Source organism: Rhinatrema bivittatum, chromosome 3 (genome assembly GCF_901001135.1).
Source record: "Rhinatrema bivittatum chromosome 3, aRhiBiv1.1, whole genome shotgun sequence".
NCBI lineage: Eukaryota > Metazoa > Chordata > Amphibia > Gymnophiona > Rhinatrematidae > Rhinatrema > Rhinatrema bivittatum.
Window position 1 is genome coordinate 167,899,183 of NC_042617.1, and position 24,820 is coordinate 167,924,002.

At 43.3% G+C, this 24,820-nt stretch overlaps 1 protein-coding gene across 4 annotated transcripts in view; it reads left to right on the top strand.

The window, feature by feature from the left end:
- CHRM3 (cholinergic receptor muscarinic 3) overlaps positions 1 to 24,820 on the top strand; it is a 1,211,018-nt gene that overhangs the window by 369,416 nt on the left and 816,782 nt on the right. For all 4 annotated transcript variants that reach the window (XM_029593910.1, XM_029593908.1, XM_029593912.1 and 1 more), the window contains exon 3: positions 13,797 to 13,906. The gene's annotated coding sequence lies outside the window, so the exon portion shown is untranslated. The remainder of the gene's footprint in view (positions 1 to 13,796; positions 13,907 to 24,820) is intronic.

Below are 24,820 nucleotides of genomic sequence, written 5' to 3' on the forward strand. Positions count from 1 at the left end.
CTTTGCATTATGAACCACAGTTTGCAATATATAAATTATAGGCTGGTATCACAAAATGCAAAATATATCATGCATTAATAATTATGAGGATGCCAAAACATAATCTATAGATCACAAATCTCAGTTCATATTTCCTGAATAGTGAATTACCACACAGAGAAAGTCAAAATGGGTATTATTTTGAATCCTCCCACCCTTGACCTTTCAGAAAATCTATTTTAATTATCATTATTATCATGACTTGTACAAACATACCACATGTATATTAGGGATATATAGTTGGATAACCTGAATATGTAAACTGATCCAAGTGAGGTGATTTTTAATTTATTTTGGGTCAAAAAATCAGACTTTTTTTTGGTTCATTCAGTTTGGTCCTATTAAAATCTATGGGTAATGTTTTTGAGATAGGAAAAGGAAGGAGTAAAAATAGTCCTGTTGAAGTACTTTTTCAACCAGTCTATAATAGCTGGCACCTAAATGGATTGACTTTATTATTTTTTTAGTTGAAAGTGAGACTAACAGTACTTAGAGCAGCCAGTGACCAGTTTATTCAGAGAGGGAAGACAGAGATTCTCAAAACCCTTGGTTAAAATCTTAAGAATGAAAGAAAAGATTAGGAAAAAAAAAAGATTTAATTTACAAGAGAACATAAAGTGTGGTTTTACATTTTCTGACACTGCTTAGCTGTGGTTTGGGGTACCTGCGACCTAGTAGCAAGAGAAAGTCTATAATCTCTGTGAGGGAATTAGTGCATATTATCAAGGTAGGGCTGCCACTGCAGATTGCACTGCCAGTGCCTGCAGGAAACAGACAGAGATTGTTTTTGAAGCCTGTGTAGTCATTGCACATTGCAGTGACTTAGAGGAAGCATCCTGCTTTCTTTCTGTACATGAGTTAGTGTGACAGTGTAGAGTAGCAATTCTGGAATTTGTTGCCAGAGGATGTGGTTAGTGCAGTTAGTATAGTTGTGTTTAAACAAGGATTGGATAAGTTCTTGGAGGAGAAGTCCATTACCTGCTATTAAGTTCACTTACAGCTCGATCCAGTAAAGTGTGCTCCGTCGGAGCGCACTGTCACCCTGCTCTGGGCGCGTGTTTTCCCTTACCCCTTATTCAGTAAGGGGAGGAAAACACGCGGCCCACCCGCAGCACCTAATAGCGCCCTCAACATGCAAATGCATGTTGAAGGCCCTATTAGGTATGCCCGAGCGATCCAGTAAGTAAAATGTGCAGCCAAGCCGCACATTTTACTCTAAGAAATTAGCGCCGCCCAAAGGTCGGCGCTAATTTCTTCCGGCGCCAGGGAAGTGCACAGAAAAGCAGTAAAAACTGCTTTTCTGTGCACCCTCCGACTTAATATCATAGCGATATTAAGTCGGAGGTCCCCAAAAGTAAAAAAAAGTAAAAAAAAAAAAAGAAAAAATTTTGAATTCGGCCCGCGGCTGTCGGGCCGAAAACCGGACGCTCAATTTTGCCGGCGTCCGGTTTCCGAGCCCGTGGCTGTCAGCGGGCTCGAGAACCGACGCCGGCAAAATTGAGCGTCGGCTGTCAAACCCGCTGACAGCCGCCGCTCCAGGCCAAAAGGAGGCGCTAGGGACGCGCTAGTGTCCCTAGCGCCTCCTTTTCCTCGTTTGCACCGCGTCAGCTCATTTGCATACTGGATCGCTCGCACCGGCCAAGGGCCGGTGCGTGCGCCGGGAGAGCGGGCGTTCGTCCGCTCTCCCACGGACTTTACTGGATCGAGCTGTTAGAGAATAGCCACTGCCATTAGCAATGGTAACATGGAATAGACCTAGTTTTTGGGTACTTGCCAGGTTCTTGTGGCCTGGATTGGCCACTGTTGGAAACAGGATGCTGGGCTTGATGGACCCTTGGTCTGACCCAGTAAGGCATTTTCTTATGTTCTTATATTTACTTGACTCATGCATCAAGTTTGACTAAATATTGCTTAGGAGTAAATTTTCAAAGGGGTTTTGTGTGTAAGCAGCATGTAATTGTGTATGTGCATGGTAGCTGATATATTTAAGAGATATATGCACATACATTACCAAACTTATTTGTACATTTTTACACCTGCTAATTGACTCATGCAAGTAAAATTGTACCTGTCTGTTTTCTGGTGGGAGGTCTGGGTTAATTGGTGGAGGTGTGGGTGAACTGAAGCGTGACTCGTTAAACTGGCAGAGTTATCGCAAACTACTGATTTCAAGAACATGCGCAAGTATTTTCAAGAACACATATACATACTTTATTAAATATCTGTCTGTGAGGATGACTGAGCAAATCACCTTGGCTAGAGCAGAAAATCACATTGACTACAGCCTTTTCTAATGCACTTCACTTTATTCACATTAACAGTACTTCAACAATAAGAATGACTGCTTACTTTGTAGCAACCAGAAGGAGGGGGATTAACGAAAGAGATTCTTTATTTGTCACAGTACACAGGCCCGACTCTGGACGAGTTTCGCTCTGTACATAGAGCTGCCTCAGGGGCTACTGTGATGCTTAATCAGTAATTTTCATAAGGTTTGTAGACACATAATTCTTGTTCTTTGACACTCTTTTCTGCCAAAAACGGTTACACTGTGGAAATGTGTTAGCCGGTATGTCTCAGCCCTTCAGTAAATACTAGGCATATTGATTATGACGATCTCTGCACCATACTAATGATATACATTATACAAAAGACTCACTGCTAGGCAATTGCACCCTCAAACATCGGTGTTTTTTATTCCGGCTCAAACCGGAACAAACTCCTCCTCAATCTTTGAGGGTGCAGTTGACTAGCAATTCCGTTTTTGGCAGAAAAGGGTATCAAAGAACAAGAATTATATGTCTACAAACCTTATGAAAATTACTGATTAAGCACCACAGTAGCCCCTGAGGCAGCTTTATGTATAGAGCAAAACTCGGCCAGAGTCGGGCTTATGTAGTGTGATAAATAGAGAATCTCTTTCACTGATCCATCTTCTTTTGGATGCTACATTGCAAAATTGGATCATCTTCTGTTGAGTTTCTTGCTTACTTTGTAGTACACTTCCCATTCCCTTGGGTTTGGTAAGAATAGATTTCCAGGAGCTGCCACTCCTGGAGATGCAGGGGCCTCCTGAAGCCAGCTGGGTTGACACATTTATCCTTCCCCAATTGGTTGCACCCTTTGCACTCTCCCCTGCTGCAGAGGGTCCCGCTGTAGGAAATATCTGATGTGGATAATTTTACAGTAGATTATCAGATTTAACCAATAACCTTATGATACGAATTAATTAGTTTTAAGGAGCAGATACAGACACTTTTTGTTTTGTAGTCACTTGGGGGTAGATTTTAAAAGGTGCGCGCGGAGTAGATTTGTTCGCGCAACCCGGTGCGAACAAATCTACTCCCGATTTTATAACATGCGCTTGCTGCCGCGCGCATGTTATAAAATACAGGGTCGGTGTGCGCAAGGCTGCACAAAATAGGCAGCCTGCGTGCGCTGAGCTGTGCAGCCATCCTCCATTCCCTCAGAGTGACCTTGGAGGGAACTTTCCTTCCGGCCCCCCCCATCTTCTACTCTCTTCCCCTATCTAACCCACCCCCCAGCACTAACTAATTCCCCCCACCTTTATTTTACAAGACATGCCTGCCCGAGGCAGGCGTAACATCCGCGTGCTGGCCGGTTGCTGGCGTGCCATGTTACGGTCCAGGGGCTGGTCCGGAGGCCGTGGCCACGCCCCCAGAATGCCCCTGGGCTGGAACCATGCCTGCGGCCCCGCCCCCGGAACACCCCCCGATAAAGCGCCGCTAAACGCCCCCGACATGCCCCCAACACACCCTCCCAGGAAAGCCCCGAGACTTACGTGCGTCCCGAGGCTTTCGCGCGCCGCCAAGCCTATGCAAGATAGGCTCGGTGCGCACAGGGGGTGGAAGGGGCAGCTGTTCGGGGGTTACGCGCGTAACCCTTTGAAAATCTGCCCCTTAATTAGCAGCATATGTAAAAACAAGGTTTAATATAGAACTATTATTTCATTTATTTCAATAGTTTTGTTACAGTTTCAATTTTAGTTTTACAGCACAAGCACTGTCATGTAAGACAGTCATAACTTATAAGCGTTATCTGTAGTTCAACTTTGCACAAAAGAATTACACAATTGTCAAACAAAATTAACCCAGCTGAAAGGTAATTAATAGGGATGTGCAAGGAAAAAATTAATTTTTGTTTTTTGGTTCATTTTCAGGATGTTTTTTCCCACGAATTTCATTCATAGATTGCTTGATTAATTTCATTTATGTAAAAAAAACCTGAATCTAATGAATTTAAAAAACCCCAAAATGGCCAAAAAATTAAAATGAGCCCTCCCACCCACCCTTCCGGAAAAATGCCAGGGCCAGGATCCCCCTGGCCCCCATTACCTGGTGAGGATCTAGGCTGGGGCCCTGGTATTGGGACCTGGCCTCCAAGTCAGATCACGGCATTGGGACTGGGTCTGAGCTAAGGTCCTGGCATTGGGATCCAGCCTTCGATGGATACCCAGTGTATCAGGTAAGGTTATGTTTTTGTTTTGTTTTTTAAATTTTAGGGGTCACCCAAGGCCTTGGCTTCAGGCCTCCACTGAGACCCCAGCATCATGCTCGATCCTTGTCTGCGGTCATGCTTTGGGCCTTGGCCTATGCCCAAGTGTCACACCAGCATCTCGGCCTAGGCCCAAATCTTGGGCCTTGCCTAGGGCATATGCCATGGCCCCTGCTTTAGGGCTCAGCCTATGCTGTAGGTGAGGCCCCTGCTTCAGGCCTAGACTAGGCTGGATGTATTTGTTTAAAACAAAATGGATGAATAAAGGTTTTTTTCATTTGGGGGATCTCCAATTCATTTTGGGGCCCTTCAAATGAAACAAATTAGCCTTATTTGTCGCATTGTATACTTTCATTTTAAACAAATGCACATCCCTAGTAATTAAGCCCAGTGTTCTCACCCTCTGTAAAACTGCACAAATCCAGGGATCTACTTCAACACCAATGGTTAATCCAGTGAATCCCCTTTTGGGGGATGACAGATAAAACCCCAAAAGTTCTCACAGACATCTATGTGAGATATGACGACAAAAAATGGATAAGGTATACTAATTGGCCAAAAGTCTCTCAAGGGGTGTTGGCAAGAACAACTGCCTCTCAGTTAAGGAGCAGACTCTATCGAGTATCTGAAACTCAGTTTAGCTTGCAGGTTTAAATGTAGATTTTCAAAGCTGTATGCGTGTGTCCATGTGTCAGTGGTTACTGGTGCGTGCACATGGACGTGTCGATTTCATAACGTGTGCATCACCGAGTGCATGTTATAAAATATGATATCCGCATGCACCTGTGCACCAGATTTTAACATCCAATCTACCCCCTCATTTATCAAAATGCTATAAGGCGTTTTCGCATGCGTTAAGGCCTTATCGCATGCGAAAAGCACCGTTAACGCATGCGATAAGCCCTTAACGCATGCAAAAACGCCTTTAACGCATGCGATAGCACCATATCGTATGGTGTGATGCAAATCTGAAAAAGAGAAGGAGTTAGGAGCGGGCTTTTACCATTTTGCGAAGCCCTATCACATGGCTTTAATGTCCATTTTGTGAAGCCCTATGACATGGCTTTAATGTCAACGTTTTCAGTAGCGTTAAGCTGTGCGATAGCTTGCATTATGGCTGTATCACCCGTTGCAATGTTTTTCACAGATGCCGGTTTTGGTAGTTTGAAGGAAGGAGAGAGAGAGAGAGAGAGAGAGAGCGCCTAGCCATAATGCCCTCACACTAGATAGGTATTTATATCCCTATAGGAGGCCCACCTAGTAACTCGAGGTGGGCCTCCCCATGGGGTTTTATTTTTTTGTAATTCTATGTTAAAAGACTGAAGGGGGACCCTGTGTGGATGCGTGGAAGATGGCATGCTGAGCATGCTCAGTGTGCCTGGTCAAAGTTCTAGAAACCTTGACAGAAGTTTTCTGTGCCGGGCTCCATCTGATGATTTCACCCATATGCGAAGACTAACATCCTGCTGTCTTAGGAGAACCCCATGTGCCCATATATACATATATAAGAGCACGCATGTGCTTGTTTTAAAGTTACTATCCCTGTGTAACATTTTAGCAGCAGAGAGAAACTAGGTGCTGTACATCAGGCTCTTAATCAATTCTGATCAGCATAGCATTCTTTTTTTGCATTCTGATCAGTATCTGTGGAAGATCTTTGTAGAACCTACTGACTGAGATGAATTATAAGAGATTCAGAGAATTAGAAGAAGGGAATGTTGAAAGCTAGTAGCTGATGAATGTTTGGAAAAGCTAATTACTAGTGTGATATTCAGTGAACAATTGCAGCAGTAAGCGATGCTGCTGGGGCCAAGATCAGCCCCCAAGAACAGTAGGCAGTCAAGAATATGAGAGATGCCCCTGGCTTTTTACCTTTTGATCTGTCCTCAATCCCAGCTACACCAGCAGTATCCAAGGATACAGAGAGTGGATCCCACAAGTCATCAAAGCCGTAGAGTTACTTTAGAGTTATGGAGGATCAGCATTTTGCAAAATACAATCACTCTTGAAATTTCATCAGTAGAGGGAAGATCAGTCATTTTTCAAGCAGTAGTATACTTCCATTATTTGCAAAAACAACACCTATTAGTGATGGATTCTGAGGAGGCCAATACAAATCTGGGAACCCCATCCTCCATTCAAAACAACATCATGGCATCTCTAGACAGAATTATTTGGTTGGGACAATAGAGGGACAAGCTAAGTATGGCTGGGGGGCAAACAAAGTGACATTTCCATACATTATGCCAACCCCCACAGCATGGTTCCCTGCCTCTAAATTGGCTGTAAAACACACAGTAAGAAAAAACCTGAAAATCTCGCCGAGCAGTTTAAAAAGCCCAGGCCAATTTTAGCTTCCCAGAGAATCTGCCTTTAAAATTATTTAATGGCAGCATTCAATCAGTTCTTATATATAGACATGGGAGTCAAGTTTGGAGTCTATACAGGAAGGAATAGAATCTCAATATAAACCCTGCATTGCCACAGAAATTCTCTAAACAAAGGATCTAGAATGTTGCTCCTTACAGCTCCTCATACAAAAGAAAAGCATTCAGATTCTGCTGACACTTCAGTAACAGCAATGCAAAGACCTTCCACGGCCAGATACTTTGTAAAGTAATTCAAAACCCTACAAAAAATGTTCATAACCTAGGTAGGAAACCTGTCATACTGTAACGGCACTAACTCCCAGAATGTAAACAGCAACAGTCCTATCTATAAAATGTCAACACTCAAATATTACACCAAGTCCTAATGGTGAAACAGAGCAAACTAAATTGCTACAAATCCTTAAAAGACACTACACGCTAATTGAATCCCTCGTCTTGGTCACACATGCAGAATTAAACAGACTCCTTCACCTTTATATAGAACAAAGGACCACAAATTAGTAACAGAAACCTGCAGGGAGAAACTGAAATAGAAAATCCAAGAAGCTAGACTCTGTGAGCAGTGTAATACTGGAGAAAGGGATGGGGTGGAAAGGATGGAAGATGGATTCTGGGACAATTTAGCATTACTAACAACAGAACCGATCTCATTTGTTCTGCATGGCATGAAGGCCACTTCCTGTGAGTTGGATCCTTGTCCAGCGGTCTTAGTTGACATGGCTTCTAGTGGAATATTAGAGAGACTTCAGTTGATTGTAAATACCTTCTTAACTGAGAGTACTTTTCCAAAAATATTGAAAGAGTCAATTTTGAGGCAGCGCGCACATGTTATAAAATTGGGCGTAGATTTGTTCGCGCCGGGTTGCGCAAACAAATCTACGCCCGCACGCATGTTATAAAATCTGGCCCATTATAGTACAGAAACCTTACTGGGATCTAGAATTGATGAGTTAGAGAGCTATGTATTGGTTTGAAACCAAATAAGAAATACCAATGATATTTCCTATTTTGTTTCATGTGTTTTTGCCCAAAAAAGCAATATTTAAAAAAAGAAAGCTAACAGGACTCACAAAGGGCTGGATGTTGCCATTTTAAAAAATGGTGTGCACCGCCCATTGCCCAATGATAACCCCTATAACATAATAGGGGCAAAGGGTGGCCTATGCCATTTTGAATAATGGCATTTGCCAGGCCTGGGAATGGGAGGTTGTTCCTGGGCCCCCACCAGGAACATTTTGGTGATTCCTGACAGCTCGGGAGTGTGGGCTAGGATGGATGAGGGGGAATGAATATTTTAATAAAGAGGAAGGGGTGGGTTTTTTTTTTTTTATAACAAAGATACAAGATACAGGGGGGACCCAAAATGGCATACTCCTGAAACTATAGGGTAGACGAAACAAAGGTTTGTTTTGTGTAAACCCCTAATATATTCTTGGATCTTACAGCTGCTTTTGACATGGTGAATCATGTTCATATGACAGACTGATATAGGGCCTGATATTAAAAATCACTTATATGCTTAAAATTAGGTTTTACATGTGTAAATCCACTTTACCTGTGTAAGTGAGGTTTTGAAAAATGCTACAATATATGCCATTGAATTGGCCATAGGATATTTATGTGTAAGTGCACTTTATGTGTGTAAATGGCTTTTTAAAATTGCTACATTAGTATGTTACTTTTGCACATGTAACTCCTTTTAAAATTACTACGACAATAATTTGAAAACAGGTGCGGGGCTACACATATACATATGTATATAGGTGTGCAGCCAGATTTGTGGCAGTTTTATATCCTGCACGCACATACACGTGCGTTTTATAAAATAGCCCTGGCGCATGAATGTGTGTGCCTAATCTTAAGCTTCTACATGCATAGCAATGTAAATCGGCTTTGGGAATTGCAAGTGAAGGAAATTTATAACAGACGTACATTCAGCCCATGACCAGTTATACCAGTTCATCCACCATTTTGCCCTATCTAGAGCTAGGTCCTCCAAACCCCGCCCCCCCCGGTTCTTTAGTATGCACTTCCCCCCAGTTAATTCAGACCCCTCAAAGATGCCTGGAAATAGTATCATACCACATTCATAGCAGAAGTATATTTGCATTGAAATATATATGGGCGTGCACCCAGCCACATAGCTACCTGTGCTCGTATCCCTTGGTCCTGGCCCTGGAACTCCCATGCCCTGCCCACATTCTGCCCCTTTTTCTCCTGATGTGAGATATTTGCACATTGATACATGTGGGTGGCTTATCAAATCAGGCGGACACATTCATGTGCTAGGTGCACGCCCATCTCTCGATTTTGGCGCGTGTCCAGCTTTTAAAATTCACTTTTAAGAGCAGTAGGAATAAAAGGACGCTATTTGTTTCATTTTTGTCAGAGCAAACTTGACAAGCTGCTTTGGGACAATGTAAATCTTGGCTGTAGGAGCTGGTATGTGGGGTTCCACGAGAAGCAATTCTAACCCTGTTTTTGTTCAGTCTACATGTATTTCCTTTATGCAACATTTTGAGATCACTGGGCTTGTGATCCCATATATTTGCAGATGGTGTCCAGCTTTTTGTCTTTTAGATTAATCATGCTCCAAAAGGGATTAGAAGCAAATTGGCTCACTGAACAGAAAGCTGCAATTGAACATAAAGAAACCGGAAGCTCTCTGAGTAGGGAAAAGTACACAACACCATTATTAAAGTGGAGTTGTGGAAAACCACTGCTTATACCTGGGATATGCAGTATGGAATCTGTCTACCCCTTGGGATCCTGCCAAGTACTTGTGACCTGGATCGGAGTCTGTTGAAAACAGAATACTGGGCTGGATGGACCTTTGGTCTGACCCAGTATGGCAAATCTTATGTTCTTATACTAGCAAAACTCATATTGAGTTAAAAAACAAACGAGAATAAGCTCAGGTGTTTTGAACCAATTGCAGCCACAGCTTTCAGGAAGACTCCATATAGATATTACACTGATACCAAATTTTGAAGGCCTTCAATAGTCAGTGCTCTTAAAGGTATATTTTAAAAGCCTGGCACACGCCAAAATTGGGAGATGTGCTCACAAATCGGGCTTGCGTGCACCCACCAAATTTTAAAAGCCACGCAGATGCACGCCTATCTCCCACTGCATGCACATTTCACTTAGTTTTAAAAAGGGGTATGGGAGTAGTCTGGGTAAGGCGTTGCTAAGAGACATGTATGTAAATACTTGCGCACCCTGGTCCTCTGCCGAGTAACTTTAATTCTGCTGTGGAGGAGCAAATTGCTTATTCTTATTTCTGCCAGGCTTAAAGGGTCTGGGGTAACTGGGGGGGACTGCAGGCTATCAAACCAGGGGGGGTTGGAGGACCTAACTGTTAATTGGGTGACTGGTGGGTGAAGTGGGGAAACTGGCAATGGCGTGGACGTGCGCCCATTATAAAATACTCTGACTTACGTGGTAGAATGGGATTTGCACACGACAAGTGTATTACGGTACCGGGCCATGCCCCGGTCCCTCCACTCACCTCGGGGCCGGCCTGGCCCGCTGTTGCTCCGTCCTGGCCGGCAGGCCCTGTCGGGGCCTCTCCCGCGGCGCTCCCTCCTCGAGGGAGACGCCGCCGATCCGTCACGGCTGGCCCTGCCCCCTAGGCACGCGCGCGCAGGAGCTCCAGATTTAAAGGGGACAGCGCAGGAACAGGCAGGACAGCCCCCAGATGACGTCAGACGCTGCAGGGGTATTTTAACCCTGCAGCTAGGCCTGGGCCTTTGCCTTGCAACGAGGTTCACTCTGGTAAGAGTTGCTAGTTGCTGCTTCGGATCCCTTGGCTTCTGACTTCGGCTTCTGACTCCTGGCTTTTGACTCCGGCTTCCGTCCACAGACATCTGATCCAGCTTGGTCCTTTGGCTTCCGACTTCGGCTTCGTCCAGGAGGCCTCGCCTAAGTCCAAGCAGCTCGGGTCCTCACGAGCTCCTCTCGGGGGGACCGCGGGCTTCCAGCGGTGAAGTTCCAGTTGGCCTCCTGGCTCCAGCTCTTCGTCTCCATTCTCTGGATGCCGCCTCGCAGGAGACCACTCGTACGTCCAAGCGGCCCGGGTCCTCACGGGCTCCTCCTGGGGGGACCTCGGGTCTCCAGTGGTGAAGATCTCTTGGTCTCCTGTCTGTGCCGCCTCTCGGCTTCGACACCCACTGGGTACCTCCTCAGTGAGCCACCAACTGTCCTAGCCGGCCTAAGAGTCCACGAATCCAACAACGTGTGCCTGCTTAAAACATGTGCACGCAGCCAGACTGCGCACAAGTTATAAAATGGCCGGGTATCTGCATGCTGACGCACAAGTGCAAAAGCGTGCCTGTGTGGCGGTTTGACAGTTACCGTCTTAGTGGCTTTAATCCTGCTGCCTAAAAGCCTGGACAAACAAATAACACTGAACGTAACTGAACAGGTCTCAGCGCTCAAGTGCTGTACAATCGAATTCTAGAGCAGAGGACCTGCTTTCCCTCGTTTCAGGGAGGATACTTATAAGAAATTCTGTCCGGATGACCTTAACAGTCAAGGGGGGATCTATACATTTTCAAAAGAGAGCAAAAGGTCTCAGGTGCTTTAGAGCTCGAGGCCTTATGAATTAACACCAGGATTTTAAAGCTAATAAAAAAAATGGATCAGAAGCCACTGGAGAAAGGCTAAGATGGATGTAATATGATCTTCCAGTCTGGCTCCGGATAAATCCCCACTGTGGTTTATGGCTTATTTTTCTGTCTGCATATGATCCATCAACTGAAGATGTTTTTTTGTTTCCTAGTGAGTTAATTTTCAAAGGAGTTACGTGTATAAGTAGTCTGTACTTGGTACTTGCTGTTTCATAAATATCAATTGTACGCGGGTATATTCAGTTCTAGATGCACATTTCTGTGAAAGTGACCTGTTATATGGATGTCAAATAAGATTAGAAATCTGAGTGTACCTTCATACGATGCTGTGAGGAATACAGCTATCGTGTCTGTAAGCCTGTGTGAAGGCTTTAAAAATCATTAGGTACCCCAGTAATGAAAACTCTTGAAATGTTCACTGTCCACTTTGAAATTACTACATTGATGATAGCATGGATGCCGCCATGATAATTACTTATCTTTGGCTCGTGGTCGGTCTTGCTCAGCCGACATCCAGATGTTTCGGAGACTGGCTCCTTCTTCAAGGGCTGGTTATTCACAAGAGAGACCCGTGGGACATTGATACTATGGCAGTGATGATTCATCAAGTGTGGACTTATTCCTTTACGTTGGCGGTCCGTGAAGCTCCGTGAATAGCCGCTATTCACGGAGCTTCACGGACCGCCAACGTAACGGAATAAGTCCACACTTGATGAATCATCACTGCCATAGTATCAATACTTATATGTATCCAAATGGAGTCTCTACTCTTGTAACAAAAATTATTTATGTGCTCCTGATATGAGATCAAATTGATTACAGAGGATAAGAAACTGTCTTTTCAGGAATGGGGCCAGCACTTTAAAGGTTAATTTTCAGCAGCCCTTGTAGGACTAAGCCTGCATGTACTTTGTACATGCAGACTTTAGTGTGAATTTTCAAAGTGGATTTATATGCAGGTACTTTTACTTACAGAGATGGGGTAGGCAGTTTTCACTGGGTCTTTTGCCATGGGGAAACAGTTGTTTACCCACTGGAAAAGCTTTGAAAATTACAGTCAGAATGAGAAAAAAAGCCTTAGTAAAACAACTTTAGAGAGCACTCACACAATTATCAAGTAACCCGTGCAGTTTGTCCAGTTTTGCATGCTGTGGGCCGGATTTTAAATGGGTTACGCGTGCCGGGCCTATTTTAAAAAGGCCCGGCGACGCACGTAATGCCCCGGTCCGGGGGGCGGAGGCGAGGCCAGAGGCCGCCGACAGAGCGATCATTGCCGCTGTGTCGGAGGATCGCGTGTCGGCAAGCTGCCGGCGCGTGCAGGCACAAAAGGTAAGATAATAATTTGGGGGGGGGGTTAGAGTAGGGCTGGGGGGGGAAGGTTAGGGGAAGGGGTGGGAAGGTCAGGTTAGGGGGAGGGAACGGAGAAAGGCAGCACGGCTCATCATGCACAAGGTGCACAATTATGCACCCCCTTGTGCGTGCTGATCCCTGATTTTATAACTTGCGTGCGCCTGCGCGCAAGTTATAAAATTGGTTGTACAAGTGCATGTGCCGGGTAGCACACACACTTGTACGCCCACACGCAACCTTTTAAAATCTACCCTTCTGTTTTTAAATGTAGATCCCAATGGATAGGATTAGATATTCAGTACCATACATTCTTTGGTGATGCTGATCAGAAAGGTGCAATCACATTTTATTAAATAAATTAATGAATTCTTTTGACTAAAATTGATGTTTTGCATGTTGTTAGACAATTTTCCATAGCTATTCATTAGTTTCCAGTCGAGGTGTGGGAGGAAAGTGTGAAAGAAGCAGAATGTGAAGATTGGAAACTAATATGCCTACTTAGGGAAATTTTAATGTGTTTTTAATGTTAAGGATGCCTGTTCACTGGAAATGAAATAAATATCAATTGCTTAATTTACATAAAGTATTGCATAGTCTTAAATGGCAACAAACTCTAGCCATAATCAACTTGCTTCTTGGTCAGCATGGACCATTTATGCTTTACCTGCCTAGAATTAGGGAGAGTAAGAGATAAGTCTTATAAACAACTATTGTTTTATCAGAATAATGTAATAAAAGTAATTTCTTACATAGACTGAAAATATAAATTGATATTGAAATGTTTCCACATGCATCATCAGTTTATTTGTAATTGAAAAGTATTATGAGTAGTTTTTTTTAATAATATTTTGCTTTCGCTTCTTTTCTTTAGAAGTCAGTGGTTATGACATATATTGTAGCTGTGAGTGGCACAATGGACTATTGGTTGGATGAGCTTCAATCATCTGCAACGTGACATAATATGATTCTTTGTTGCCATTGGTAAGTTCTGTTGATTTTTTTTTTTTTTTTACTGTCAGATGTACCCTAGGAACTTTAGGAAACAAATTGCTCTGTGCCTGGCACTATGTACAAGAAATAACTAATTTGGCTATTAAATATTCAACATTTCCATGGAAATCAAGAGGTAGCTCTGCAGAAAGCAAAATAGGCTTTCTGTGGGGACTTACAGGTTGTCCACAGAAAGGTGGATCTCTTTCGTGGTCTTTGCTAAAGTCACCCATAGATAAGATATGAGAAGACATAGTATATGTGTTTAATTCAATTGTAACCCCATCACTGAGTGCAGGCTACACACTGATGGAGCCATAAAAGAATGTGTTCGTCTCTGGTGCTAGTGTACTTAAGCGAGCTCTTATACATAGTCTCTTCCCTTCCCAGGGCCTGAGTCCTTGGTTGGTGGGGGAAAAGCATTTTCTTTTCAGGGCCTGGAGGTGCCTATAGACTTCCTTTCCCTGGGAGAGGTGTGTTTTCCTTCCTTACTGTGGGTGTTGTAAGTGGCAAGAAAACAATAGAGGCTTTTGGTTTAGTGTCCAAAAATAAATTCTTTACTGATGGGTGATCAGATGAATAACTGGCACTGCAGATGATATGTTCTTTCTTACAGCCTCTCGCTCTGTGCATGGGTCTCACATTCCAGTACAAGGGAAAAAAATCACCCTCCAGGGTTTGGCTAAGTGAGGTCCCCAAGTGGCCAGGGTATCCTTTGTTGGGACAGGAAAACTCCCTCCAATTGTGGTAAAAAGGATAACACGCCGTTTATGCACAGAGAGTCCAAATCCTCTCTCCCCCTTCTGATTAGGGGCCCTCAAAAGGTGTCACGATGATCTTACTCACAGTTAATGCTCCTCTCCTTCTTTTCTCTCTTGTACCTTGCTCGAATCCCTAGGTGAAGGGATTCTCATAGAGCACACAGCTGTCAGTTTTCCTGTCTCCAGGCAGGAAGGGGGGGGGGGGGGGGTGTCAACCTTTTCATCCTGGGTGGCAAACCAAAAAGTCTCCTTTCCCGAAATGGATTCAGAATCTAGAAGACACTGTTGTGGGTCACTGCCATACCTCTCCTTCCAGAAGAGATTTTATTATTTATTTTTATTTAACAGTTTTTTATACCGACCTTCATAGAAAATTACCATATCGGATCGGTTTACAATTTAACAAAGGGAAAAAAGGGAAAAAAAAAAAAAACTAGAGTAACAAATTCACGTAAACGAAAGATAACAATAAGAGATCACAGCAGGGTAGGTCTTCCCTACCCAGGGCCCCCCAAGACCTCTCCCCGAGCAGACATCCCAGGGTCTCACAGTATTCTTACAAGTAAAAAACGTCAAAACCTTGAAAAACCACCCTGCACCTAAGGAGTGGGCTACAGAACTGGAGTGCCCGACGTGACCCAAGGACTACAGGCGGGAGGGAGCCCAAGCCCCAGGTAGGTCAAAAACCAACCTCCAGACTTCCTGCAAACCTCTGAATAAACTATACTGCCCCCAGAGCTGTCAGGGGACAGCCAACCCAGCACCCTGAAAGGGAGGTGCTGCACTGAATGGTGCCTCCCCACTTTCCTGTACTGTACTATCTGAACAAGGAGTTGCCAGGGCTTAATAGTAATGTGCCCAGGAGGCCATTACAGAATGTGAGAGTGGGAGAATTCATTCATTGGAAATGATCCCTAGTCATGCCAGAATAGCAAAAATAAAGAATGCATTCTGTTCTTAATAGAGATGTATGAATTCAAATTTTGCAATCTCAAGATTGCTATTCACAAACCCTTTACCTGTTGATGCTTGATTACTGTAAGTATTTGGATTTTCACATCTTATTCACAAATGTGATTCTTGATTCATAAATTATTTATTTATTTATTTATTTATTTATTTATTTATTGAGATTTCTCCCCTACTCAATCACCAGAATCTGATGTGGGTGGTTCCCAATATAAATTACACAATTTAAAAGTAACAATTATGGTTGGTGATTCATGGATCCCAGAGTGTGTGATTTGTGATCTTTTTGGAAAGTTTGTTTCAGTGAGCAACAATTATGTCAGGATTATTTAGAGCAGTGTAGCACTCAAGCAATCAGTGGCATGGTTACAGACAGAAGAAAGCACACAGAAACTCTGGCTGTGCTTAAAGTGCTCTTTATTTACTGTGATCTTAAAGACACACAAGTAGCAGCAGACAATAGAACAGACCCCTTGAACTCAGGCAGTCTCTAAGCTTTAAGTACAAGCAGTTTACCAACCTTATAGATAAGTCCTCAGTCAGTACGCTGGGACTCCTTCTGCTCCCCAGGGCCATCTATCTTGTCTAGGCAAGATTTTATGCTCAGCAGTTGGACTCCTCCCTTCTCCCAGGATACCTTGAGGAGTCCAAGCTTATAGAGAACCAGGCGGGATATCTGAGCCTGGTCTTTTAAGGTAGATTGAAGGAGATGTCTATACACTCTCTCACATACCCTCCACCCTCAGCTCTGCCTTGCTGGGATGAGTGTCCCTCTGTACAAGGGAGACCTCCCTTGACAGAGAATCAACTGCGGAATACTGTCTCTCATGTAGCAGTAGTTTCCAGCTAATGCAGGCCAGTGGATGTCTTTGTCCCACTTTCTTCTGGACTAATATGGCCTTTTCTTCTGACCCTCGGATCTTCTCTGGCACCCTCTTCAGCTGTCGCCTTGTGAGCACTTCCGTCTTCCAGGCCTGTGGACGAACCTTACCCTTCCCCAGGATGTATTTGTCCTGGAGGCATTGTTGCCGGGGCTTATGATATTTAGCATCCTTATGAATGAGGTCCGGGTCCCCCTTGGAAAGGGCTCTTGAACCACTGGCTCTTTGGGGTCATGGCTAGGTGGACCCATTGTATTCTGATCCAAAAGTGCTTCGAAACTCAGGCTAGCATGCCCAATAATCACAGGGTAGGGTAACCAAGGAAGTACTCCCACCTCCATCATCCCTTGTCTGTGCAGGGTCTTCAGGTGTACCCTTCTGGCGGGATATCATTGATGGTCCCTGTCAACACATGCTTTTCCAGTTTCAAAATGGATCTGTTTCAACAAATCACTCCGCATCAGCATTTTGACAATACCAGAGTCCATTAGCGCTTGGGTGGGAACCCCATTCAGCTCCACATTTAGAGGCTCCCTGGCAGAAGACATCTATTAAGTTGCTACAGTAAGAAGTTACCGCATTAGTGTCCATTGCCTCCAGTTCCCTGTGGGAACAGTCTCTCACGAAGTGTCCTCACTCCCCACAACAGAAGCATGTCAAGCCGACTGAAGGTTGCTGCTCGGATGACCAGTTCAGTCAGGCCTGTCCCGGAGGTTCCGGGCTCCGCCATTCCCTCTCTATGTTGAGGGGTTTCTCTCTCCATACACTCCCTTCCTGAAGATATGAGGAGATCAAAAGACAATAAGGTTCAGTTATCAATCACCTTTAGTTTTCCTGAGTGGTGCCATTTTATCAACCATTTGAGAAATGTGAACTGAAATGTTTTATATACATGATCTGTGACATGTTCATTATCTGTGAATTTTTCAGCTAATCTATAATCCGATTCAATTTTTATGATACTTTCTAACTGTTTGCAAAATGTAGATTATAATGCACAGTGAGTATTATGAAGAACTGTCCTGACACAGAATAATGTGGCCCAATTATATCTCTTTATGTTTATTTATCTATTGCAGTAAACACATCACATTACTTTATTACTGAAAAGATGACCAGAATTCAGCTACTTCAAAACAGTGTAATAAATTAGATAGTGTGCTTGAAAATTCAAATAAAGAATATCAGTAACAGAGTGAAACATTCGAAGATGAGGACTATATGGACATAAAACCTCATGTGCAACACAATCTTTGCTTAGTTCTTATATTGGATCCAGTAGTCTCACAGCCTGCAAACAGTAGCAGAATTATACCTTAGGCATGAACAGCTGGCACATTTTCTTCCCATCCTCGAAATTGCAGCTGGTCCAGAGGAGTCCCACTCTAAAATCACAGACAGCCCCTGCAATGACGGGAGCAGCTAGTTGAGTTTCCTAGTTTGTATCATTGCACTGAGAGTGGAGTTATACTAGGAGGGGTGGGGGTGGTGGGTGGGGGAGGGGTGGCTGCCCATAGGCAATTGCCTAATCTCTTATTGGTAAGTCTGCCCCTGCCTGTAAAGCACCCAGATTTATTTTTCAGTACCAGTACAGGTACTAGTATTCTATAAGAAAAGGATTTTTATTGAAGGACTAGTTTCTGAGGGTCGAGAATCTGAGAGTACTATAAGTCCACTGAGTACATCTTTTCAATAATGATAAAGAGCTCATTAGATCCCCATTTGTTTGTCTTCCACAGTTTGAATAGTATGAAATATCAGAGTTTGTCTAGTAGCCACTATTGTAAAAGGAGATATTCATGGGAAGGTCCATATTGGGAAGCAGTTAGCTGGATAATTCATTCAGCTAAATGATTTTTGGGGCATCTATATGGCTAAATTGTAGCTGGATAATAAGTTAGCCAGATAGAATTTAGTGGGATAAATAGGGGCATTCCAGGGGTATAATAGGGAGGAGTTACCCAGCTAACTCCAGTATTGGGAGTTAGCCGGATAACTTATCTGGCTATCTCTGGTCAGCCCATAGTCCTGTCTTAAGGTTAGCCAGATAAACTTATCTGGCTGACTTTAAGATTGCTGGATACATTCATGCTGAATATATGGGCTAAGTTAGCCGGAAAAGTTTATCTGGCTAACTAGCCGAGCCACATAGCAGCTCAATATGGACCTCCAGCTGTCTAGCACAAGATATGGCTTGAAAAATATATTCACAGTATGCAGGTGGAAGGGCCATTTTCCTTTTATCCACAGACAAGTCCAGCAACATTTATTCACGCTGATATTTCTATGACTTTTATTCACCTCTAAGAGCCCTCAGATTCAAATGTATTTACTACTGTCTGAGGATGGTATAAGTCCAGGTCAGAGCACTGCTGCAGTCATACAGCTCCCATTATTTCTTATGGGAACAATTTTCACAAATTTAAAATACTTACATGCTTGGAGAAATTCAAAAAGCCAAATGCAAACTCATCTTTTAGTGTGTCACACAACGCCTGAAAAATGATTAGCAACTTCCTCCTCTCTAAAGTTTACCACAATAAAGTTTATTTTAAAGGACTGCAGTAATAACCTTTTACAAGCAGCTTTAGTTTAGCTTAGCAGTTCAATTTTTATCTATACCATGCATACACCACTCTTCCTAATTTAAATATACTTTTCCTTGCATCCATATCTGGACTCTTTCTCTATCACAAACAAATTCAGTCATGCCTCACAGATACCAAGCGAAAAGGGCCTTGCAGAACAGGCCTCGGCCTGTGGAAACCTGTCTATCTGATGTCCAAGCTGGAGTACAGAAGCTGGGCAAGCAGAAATACAGTTACTTCAGGGATTGGAGCATGGGGAGAGCATAGATAGAAGTGCAGAGGCTGAACAAGCAGAAGTATCTTTGAGGCCAGACTGCAGGAAGTGTGGAAGCTGGACAAACGCAAGCATAGGTACAGGAATAGTTTAGGCCAAACTGCCGGCATTATTTTCATGGTAGTATTGACCAAACAGCTTCCCAGTTGCTGGGAAAAACTTCTCTTGACTTGACTCTTAATATGTTTCCTAGGGCAGCGTTTTCCAACCAGTGTAATGCGGCACACTACTATGCCGCGGCTGAGGTGCAGATGTGCTGTGGCTGCAGTCTTTATTTTGGCTTTCTCTCTGGGCCTGCAGGATGTCCTCCCACCAGCAGGGGGTGTCATAAAACAGTTCTTGTCCTCAGCTGCTCCCGCTTTCTCTCTGCTGGCTCTCTGCAATGGAAACTGCATGGGGCTCTGTAGGCTTGTGCTACTTGCTGCCCCATCCAGTTCAGATTGTAGAGGGAAACTGGCAAAGGTAGAAGAAACAGCACTGGGTAAGCCTGCTCCCAGACTTCCGCTGTTCAAGGATTGGGGGTAAGGTGGGGAAAGAATCAGCTGAATGTACCAGCGGGTTTGGGGAATAAGAAGGAAGTTGATGCCAGGAGATGGGGGAGAGGGAAGATGATGAGGCATCAAAGAGGTGAGGAGGAGAGGTGGAGGGAGAGGGAAGAAGATGATGCCAGGGAGTGAGGATGAGGGAAGGTGATACCAGGGAGTGAGATTGAGGGAAGGTGATGCCATAGGGTGGAAGAAAAGGGAAGAGAAGGTGATGACAGGGGGTGGGGGAGATGGAAGATTATGATGATTATGTTGGTGAGGTGGGGGAGAGGAGTTCAGAGAGAACAAAGGTGATGAGTCAGGGGGTGAGGGAGAGGGAAGATGATGATAATGCCAGGAAATGAAGGAGAGGGAAGGTGATTCCAGGGGATGGAAAAGAAGGTGATTGGCTTGGGGGGGGGGGCAGTGGAGAGAGAGGGAAGTTAATGATGATACCATGGGTGAGGGACAGGGGTGGAGGGAGAGGGAGTGGGATGGTGATGATGCCAGGGGGTGGAGACAGAGGGAAGTTCATAATGTCAGGTGGAAGGACATGAAAAGTGAGTATGGGGGGGGGGGTGGAGGGATAGGGAAGGTCATGTTGATGCGAGTGAGTGGGGGAGAAGAGGTGGAAGGTGATGATTATGCTTGGGGGTGGGGGAGAGGGATGGAGAGAGGGGGAAAGTGTTGATGCCAGGGGGTGGGAAAGGGGTAGAAGGAAAGGGAAGGTGGTTATTCCAGGGCTGAGGAGGTAGAGAGAGAAGGTGATGAATCCAGGAGGTGAGGGATAAGGGTGGAAGGAGAAGGTGATGTGATGGTGATGCAAGTAGTGGCAGGGAAGAGGTGGTGGGAGAGGGAAGGTGATGATGATGACTGGGATGGGGGAGAGAGATGGAGGGAAAAGGAAGGTGATGGCAGGGAATGGAGGATGGGGTAGAGAGAAAAGTTTGATGATGGTAGCTGGGGAGGTACAGAAGATGTGGAGGTTCAGAAGATAGGGAGGGAGCGAGAAGGTGATGATTTCAGGGAGTGAGAGAGAGGGGTAGAGGGAAAGGGAAGGTGGTAATGATGATGCCAGGGGTGAGGAGAAGAGATGGAGGGTAAGAGGGAATTTGATGATGATGCCACAGAGTGGGGGAGAGAGGTAGAAGGAAAAGGAAGATGATGATGATGATTCCAGGGGCAAGAAGGTGGAGAGAGAAGGGGATGATAATTCCAGGAGGTGGAGGAGGAGTGGAGAGTGAGGGAAGGTGACAATGATGGGAGGGGATAGAAGGAGAGGTGTGGTAATGATAATGCCAGGAGAGGGGAACAGATGGTGGGAGAGGGAAGGTGATGTTGGTGCCAGGTGGTGAGAGGAGGAGAGAATGAGGGCTAGAGAAAGTGATGATGATGCCAGGGGAGAGGGGTGATTATGATGGTGGGGAAATAGGGAAGGAGAATGTGATGGTGCCAAGGGATGGGGCAGGGAGAGGGTGATGATGCTGCCAGTGGGATGGGGGGAGGGTGAGGGAAGGGAAGGGGAGGTAGTTGGTGTGCCATAATAAAGTGAACCCTGTGCTAGGTGTGCCGCAAAGCAAGAAAGGTTGGGAAGCACTGTCCTAGGGCAGTATGTTCCCTTGAGAGCATGGTTTCACAGATCTTCTATCAGATTCATGGCTTGCAGGATTCCAGATTTTATGGTGCAATCTAGATTTTTTGAAATTAGGGAGTTAATCGTTCTCATATGCACAGACTCTACTTTGAGCTCTACTGAAGCTGTACCCTTCAGATATCCATGATGTAGGCATACTATATGCATGGATGTTAACCCTCTGAAGCAAATACACCTCTCATCTACTAAAACACATACCACATCCATGTGAGTATACATTTTCAGAATTGCAGGGATATGTAAACACATTTTGTATGATCATATTACTCACTCACATTAGCATCTTTGATTTACCTACTCTAACTGCGCATAATATGATGTAGCTCTACTGCATGTAGTCATATCTCCAGGATGCAAACTACTTTGACTTCTAGTTATTGTGATACTTGCAGAATGCCAGATACATCCAGCTGCTGGTTGATGCTACCATTGCAACCTTCCGGATAAATCCAGTCACATGGTTGCTTAGGTTTATCCTAGGACTTCCAATTCATCAAATTAACCACTTTGTCATTTGCTTTAACAGCCCCGACATCCATTGTTGAATCAGTCAAGTATGGTGCTTTAAACGCATGCTGCGTGCTCACCACTTTTTAGCAACTAAGAATTACCCTGTACTTATTCCATATCCTCTTAAAGCCTGTTACTGTTTTAGTTTCCACCAGCCTTCCTGGGAGGGTGTTTCATACATCCATAACCCTTTCTGAGAAGATGTATTTAATGAATTTGCTCTTTAGTCTAAACCCCCCCCCCCCCCCCATGGAACCTTACATCATAATTCCTTTCTTGTTCATTGGTAATACATTTCAGGTGTTTGACTATCTCCATCATCTTGTTTATCAAAAAATCTCGAGAAAGTAATTAACAATCAACTAACAGATTATCTGGAAAAACATAGTACCCTGTACCCAGCACAAGACGGGTTTAGAAATTATTTTAGTACAGAGACCCTTTTAACTTCACTACAAGATATCATCCTAAGAGAAACCGATAACAGCCAATCTTACTTACTGATCTTACTGGACATCTCGGCAGCCTTTGATACAGTTAACCATAATTTCCTCCTTGATAGACTAAACGAAATAGACATTAAAGACTTAGCGCTCAAATGGTTTAGCTCTTACCTAACAAATAGAACCTTCAAAGTAAAATATCTTGATAAAGAGTCACATCCTATCGATCTCAGCTTCAGAGTGCCCCAAGGATCCTCTCTATCCTCTACACTATTTAATATCTATATGCTCCCTTTATGCAAAATTCTATCAGGCCTTGGTCTAACACATTTTATCTATGCCGATGATGTTCAAATTTTAATACCGATCCAAAAGTCCATTGACCAAACTCTAAAGCTCTGGGATATATACCAATCCACTATTAAAAAGGTATTAACCCAAATGAATTTTTCCCTAAATACTAAAAAAACTGAAATCCTATACATCTCCCCTAAATTAAGCTAGACAAAAGAGCTTGAAATTCAAGAAGTGGCCAAAAACTACCCCATCTCCCTAGAAGTACGAGATCTAGGGATTCTTATAGATTGCGAATTCTCCATGAAATTCTGCGTTAAAAAAATCATAAGCGATGGTTACTTCAAATTAAACATACTCAAAAGATTAAAACCCCTCCTATTCCCTAAAGATTTTAGAACTGTCTTACAGGCACTTGTCTTATCAAGATTAGACTACTGTAACTCACTATTCTTAGGCCTTCCTGCAAATATCACAAGACCATTGCAACTTCTGCAGAACTCTGCAGCTAGACTCTTGACAGGTACTAGAAGATCCGAACATATCACCCCAATATTAAAAGAACTTTATTGGCTGCCAGTCAAATACAGGGCCCAGCATAAAATCTTATCACTAATTCACAAAACCCTCTACAATGAAAAAATTGAATGGCTAACCTCTTCATTTCACTTCCATAACCACTCAAGAACCACCAGATCAACCGGAACAGGGATGCTACCAATTCCTTCCCCCAAAATTGCCCACCTATATAATGTAAGAGAAAGATCTATCTCTATTGCTGGACCCCTTCTATGGATCTCCATCCCGCAGGAATTATGACTAGAAGCTGACATCAAATTATTTAAAAAGGGGATTAAAACTTGGCTTTTTAAACAATCCTACCAAGGGCTGTTAGCATAGTTATCTTACACTTCTGATTTAATACCAAGGTAATGTATATTTTTATTATACTATCTCTACCTTAACTATACTACCTCTCTGGTGTTTAATTTTTGATTATTTAGCATACTATTTAGTTTGCTATGTTAATTATATTATGAAATAATATATTTACTTCTTTCTTCTTTGGAAATGCAAATAATTTTAAATGATTAATTGCTAACTACTATAAACTGATTTGATATGCTTGCATGAAAAGTCGGTATATAAAAATTATTTAAATAAATAAATAAATACATAAATCTCTCCCCTTCTCTAGAGTGTGCATATTTTAAGTTTCATCTTACTGAGCTTCTGATGCAGACCCTGCACCATTTTTTTTTGTTTACAGGACTTTTAGCCCACAATCCAAAGTTCTTGGTGGCTTGCAATAAATACTTGCACAGTAAGTCATAAAACAGATAAAAAACAAAGTCATAATTAAAAATCAAATTAAAACCTCCCTTTTCCAGTTCTGAGGAATCATTCCAAGCTCCAAATATATTAAATAGGTCCTTCAGCAGACTTGACAGAATCTCTCTGAGCACCTTTAATATCCTAGGTTTTATCCTGTCCAGTCCGATAGCTTTGTCCACTATCAGTTTTTCTAGTTGCACACCAATGTTTTCCTCTGTAAATTACATTATATCGTAACATAAGACTTGCCATCCTGGGTCAGACCAAGGGTCCTTCAAGCCTAGTATCCTGTTTCTAACAGTGACCAATCCAGGTCCCAAGTACCTGGCAGGATCCCAAGGGGTGGATAGATTCCAAGCTGCTTATCCTAAGAATAAGCAGTGGCTTTCTGCAACTCTACCTTAATCATAGTTTATGGATATTTCTTCCAGGAACTTGACCAAACTGTTTTTAAATGCACCTATACTAACAGCTTTCACCACATCCTCTGGCAATGAATTCCAGAACTTAATTTTGTGTTGAGTAAAAAAATATTTTCTCATTAGTTTTAAATGTATTACTTAGTAACTTCATTGTGTCTCCTAGTCTTTATATTTTTTAAAAGAGTAAACAACTGATTAACATTTACTCGTTCCATTCCACTCATTATTTTATAAACCTCTATCATATCTC